The sequence below is a fragment of the Pipistrellus kuhlii genome, unplaced genomic scaffold (assembly GCF_014108245.1).
Source record: "Pipistrellus kuhlii isolate mPipKuh1 unplaced genomic scaffold, mPipKuh1.p scaffold_m20_p_1, whole genome shotgun sequence".
Taxonomy (NCBI): Eukaryota; Metazoa; Chordata; class Mammalia; order Chiroptera; family Vespertilionidae; genus Pipistrellus; species Pipistrellus kuhlii.
Window position 1 is genome coordinate 193,974,078 of NW_023425404.1, and position 5,695 is coordinate 193,979,772.

Sequence of the window (5,695 nt, forward strand, 5' to 3'; positions counted from 1 at the left end):
ATATTTTTTTTAAAAAAAGGGAAATTAAAGAGGCAGGGTATCTACCCCTAGTAGCTCACTGGCCATTTACATATTAAGGGTAAGACTGAATCATGCTAGAAATAGATGCAAAAAAGGAGGTGGCTCTGAGGAAGGAGCAACAGCTTGGATTGGGTCATACATCTAATACTTGCCTGGCATTGATTAATTGATAATCACTGTTATCTTTGACCACTATTAATATAGTCACTAGAAAAATGTATTTCCCCTACATTCACAAATTTCTTCCTTTCCAAGCAAAATGTAAGCCACTCGTTTCAAAATATAGAGAAGTCATATGTTTGAAAATCCAATTTCACAAATGGCTTATTTGTTAAAGTAATATTTTAATGGACCTGGATTCAAACACTCTTTTCTAAAGTTTCCATTAGTGGCATCATTTGAGTTTGTCCAAACCACTGTCTAGTTGTTTCATGGATGTTTAGCAATTTCCACTAATGATACAATTTTGATTGTTTTGAACATCTTTCATCTTTTGCAGTACACTTACTTGATTTATGGTGTGTAAAATAAAACACTAATTGCACAGAATTTTCACATATCTCACTGGATACCTTTAGTAATATTATCATAGTTGTATAGCCCGTGAGTATTCTACAAATGTCTTTATGTAAGTCCTAAACATACTCATTGTTAAAATAACCTTTTAAAGCTACAGTTTCCATTAACTATAAAAGCAACATATGAATATTTGTTTGGATTTTTTAGCCTTGATCCAAATGTTATGTCATATATAAGCAAAGCCTATATTGTCAAATCTGTAATATTCAAGACTGTCCATAAATGCAAGTTGAAAGATACACTGGACAGTGTCAGGAGTCCAGCTTTCCAGTTTGGAATCCATCCTTCACTGTCTGAGCAAGCTCCAGAAAATAGCATTATGCCTTGGGATCCTATTTCTTCTCCTATAGGCTATCACTAGTTTCATGTCAAGACCAAAAAGTTATCATTAGTGAGCTCCATAGATTTTCACAAATACTGGTGGAAAATGACATTTTCCAGATGCTCAACTGGATGGCTTCCATCCAGAGGAAGCCTGAACTCGTAGGATTTCAACAAGTTACGCTGGAGGAGCATTGGAGCCTGAGAGGAATCCAGAAAGACTCCTGTCCAGAAGCTGTGCTTTGTTAGCATTGTTTTGCAATCCTAGGTTATCAGCCTTGGCAAAGACTAGGATGATGAAAAGGGTCAATGAGAGGAAGAAATGCCTTGACTCAGTCGTTCATAGAGTAAGGGCTGAATTCTGGAGGTTTGGGGGTAAGACACAGCCCCTCCAGATATCCACAGCAAAAGAGGAGATAAACAGTTTGCAAATGAACACAGACCATTCACTTGTTCTTGATCTCATTGCAGGATCCACTTGGAAAAGAAATGATGTGTTCTTGTTATGCTAAGTAGTCAGGTAGTCACCAGCAATATATCTAGAACTACACCTTCTGGGCTCAAATCGCCTCTCTGCCACTGACTGATCCTGTGATCTTGAGCATTGCCTAAATGCACTGTGCCTCAGGTTGTTTCTTGTCTGTAAAGCAAGGATAATAGTAATACCTACCTCAAGGAGTTTTCTGAGGACTTCAAAAGATGCCTAGCAAATTGTAAGCGCTCTTTAATTATTACTAACTATTAGTTCCCATTTACTGAGCATGGTCTATATGTGCACACATGCATGACGTCAATTAATCTTCACTGAAGTAGGTTCTACTATTCCCATTTTATAAATAAAGTGAGGCTTGCACAGCTTCGGTAAGACCATGATTCAAACTAGTCAGTCTGACCCTGGTGTTAACTCTAAAATGTATAACATTTGGGGGATGAAGATAATGTATACAGCTGCTTTAACCATAACAGGTTGCTATTTCACATTAGAATCCCCAGTAACATAAATCTTTTTTAAAAATATAGTGACTAGAGCCGAGACCGGTTTGGCTCAATGGATAGAGCGTCGGCTTGGGGACTGAAAGGTCCCGGGTTCGATTCCGGTCAAGGGCATGTACCTTGGTTGCGGGCGCGTCCCCGGTGGGGGGTGTGCAGGAGGCAGCTGGTCGCTGACTCTCTCTCATCGATGTTTCTGGCTCTCTATCTCTCTCCTTTCCTCTCTGTACAAAATCAATAAAAAATATATATTAAAAATATAGTGACTAGAGAACTATAGTTTCAAAATACAAGCAATGCAAATATTTTCATTTTCCACAAGAGAGCCAACAAAACACTGTATGGTTCATCTAGTAACATACAACAACCTAAATTAATAATGATGAAACAAAATGAGCTGTCGTCTATATTTGACAAGTATGAATAACAGCATGAGAAAAGCACAACCAGCAGACAGCCCTGATGATACCTAATAACTAAACATCCTTCCAGAATTCAGTGGGAGTGCCCACAGCTGGGTTCCCTCCTGAACACCTTCCCCAGGCACTGGTACAGGTAAATTTCAATTTCTAAAGGCTAAAATGTGTTATCTCTTATTGACTCACTTAAAATAAGTGAGGCCTTTGGTTGTAGAAAAGAAAAGAGGGAAAGGGAGAGATAGGAAGGAAGGAAAGGAAAGAGAGAGGAAAAACCTAGTATGTAATTTGCATTATCCACCATCAAGAAATAAAGGATATTCTCCAAATTATTTCTAAATCTTTCCTCTCAAAGTCTAAGGTACAATCCCGGCTGTGTTTATCTCATCTTCTCACTGGAGCTTATATATTCTCTGAGACCATGGTCACCTTTTCCCATGTATCTGTATTTATATCCTCATCCTATGGGCTGCCAAACCCTTTCCCCTCTTGGGCCCTCCAATTTTCATAAGGAGCGTGTCTGTCTTATATATATATTTATGTATATTACTTCCATACATAACATGTATATTCCCTTGACGTTAGGATGTACTAATATTGAATTCCACCCAAGTCTTGGGGATTCTAAAATATCCCATCTACTACCTTTGTCATTAGTTTCTTTTATTTCTCATAATCTGCTCATTTGTATGGAGATTCTGAGACCATAATTCCCATCCTTCTCTAAAATTGTTCTTTCCTATAAATCCCCAGGCACATTCTGCACCTCCATTCTTCTCTCTGAGTCATACTTATTATCTGTCATCCGAAGCAATTACTTTACTGAATGTTTCTCCCTTCTTATCGGTATTAGTTCTCTAGGGCTGCCTAAACAAAGTTCCACAAGCCCAGCGCTTTAAATGACAGAACTGCATTGTCTCACAGTTTTAGAAATACAACATCCAGATCTTTGCAAAGTTAGCTCCTTCCACAGGCCTGAAGGACAACCTATCTTGGGCCTCTCTTCAGTTCCTAGCGGTTGCCATCAAGCCTCAGTGCTGGATTCTTGTTGGATCCTCTAATCCTTGGAGAGTAGATGCAGCAACCTCTGCCTCCCTCTTCACATGGCCACCTTTTCCCTGTGACTCTGTGTCTTTATGCAGCCTTCTTATAAGGATACCAGCGGTGAGTTAGGGCTACCCTAACTCAGTAAGGCATCATCGTAACCAATAATCCACAAAGATCCAATTTCCAGATAAAATCACATTCACAGGTACTAGAGTTAAAGACCTCAACATACCTTTTTGAAGAGACACAATTCAACCCACGGTACCATTTCTGTTCAGTTTGGATCCTGTGTTCCAGTCAGTTGGACTGCAGAACTAGTAACCTGTTCTTCTCTCTTAGGGATGGAGCCAGCCCAAGAAGTCATCATCATCTCCTCCTTAGCTCAGGATGCCAATCCCCTTTTTCATCCCCATCTACACAGCCTGCTTTGCCTTTCCTATTGTGACACTTCATTCTAAGATCAAAATTTGTATCTGAAGAAATTATGAAACCCACCTGTGCTCTCAAGTTCTCCACCTTTCTGGAGATTTTCCATGATAGTGCTCTTCTTCTACACGTGAGTATAAGGTGCAGCAGACCAAGGGCCTGCTAAGTATATCCATCAGGAAGACAGCCATGTTCCATGTGCCCAGATAGATATACCTGACTATAGATGTGTCCTGCTCTGCCATTTACCACTGTGTGGCTGTAAGCCAGATACTCAACACATGAAGTTACTAGTAATACTAGCCATAGGATTATTATGAACATTAAAATAATGATATGAAATGTTTAGTTTGATATCTGTTATGGGTCCCTCCAAAATTCATATGTTGAAGTCCAACCCCTCAGCACCTCAGAATGTGACTGTATTTGAAGATGTGATGAAGAGGGGAGAACCTAGATGGCAGCAAAGGTAAATACCGGTACTTGCCACCTCCCACAACCACATGAAAGTTACAACTAAAATACAGAACAACCATTATTCAGAACCAACTAAAATCTGGCTGAATGGAAGTCCTACAACTAGATAAGTAAAGAAGAAAGCACATTGAAACTTGTAGGAGATGCTGAGCCATGGAACAGGCTGGTCCTACACCCATGTGTGGCATGTTTTTAATCAGGAAGGAGATCGTCTCTGCAGAGGCTGCCCATGAGAAGCACATTACAGTGCTGAGAAGAGAAATCCCTATAATTTAAGGCTGTAAAAACCACCGGGTATTAATAACATGGGGTCGTGGGAGTCCCAGGCCGTTCCTCATAAAGGGCCAGCACACCAACTTACTAAGACTCTCTCTCTCTGAGTTCCCTCACTGGGACAGTGGCTTGGATTGATCCAGGGACATACCAGAAGGAACTGGATTGTCTGGCACCGGGACAAGACCAATTTACATTCCCACCAGCAATGTACAGTTTCTCCACATTCTCACCAGCATTTATATATTTTTTTTATATTGGCCATTGTAACAAATGTGAGGTGGAATCTCATTGTTGTTTTTATTTGCATTTCTCTAATAAGTAGTGATATTGAGCACCTTTTCATATACACATTGGCCATTCATATGTTTTCATTGAAGAAATATTCTATTCAGATACTTCATCCAATTTTTTTTTCTTCCTCTATTTTTTAATCAGGTTATTTGGGGAGGGTGCTATTGAATTGTGTGAGTTTCTCTCATATTTTGGATATTAACCCCTATCAGATGTGCTTACCTTCCTCTCCTATCTACCAAAATCCAAATGTATTTCAAAGATTGGCTAAAATTTTGCCTTGTGGACGACAGCTTCCACAGGGAGTCATCTTCTCCACCACATCCCAGAAACTAAGATAGAGTCTGGTTCCCCCAAGACATTTGCCTTCTCTGTGCTGCTGAGCACAGCCCCCCCCCCCCCCCCACCTCAAGATCCATTCTTTCCAAAATGAAGCAGAGAAAACATAAGCCACAGCCTGGAGTAGAGATGAGGGAATGCCAAGACACTATCTACTTACATTTGCTACTTTGGCAAAACACAAAGCAGGAAACCCTTACAACCTGCATTCCTAATCCAACTACATTGATAGGGATAGAATTCTACCAACCCTTCCAAGAAACATGCATCCCTCAGGCACAGTGAGAAAAAAATCCTCCTCCATCAGGACCTCCAATTCTCAGCTTCCCCTGAGCGAAGAGAAATGAAGAGGTTCCAGAGAGAAATAACATAGGGGCCCACAGCCCCAATCACCTCTGCAGGGCTGGAGACCCAAGGCTGACATGGCTTTGAACAGTAACTCAAAGAAGAAACTGGAGAAACTCAAAGTATTATCAGAGACAAGCTGCAAAATTCTGCAGTTCAGTATGCCC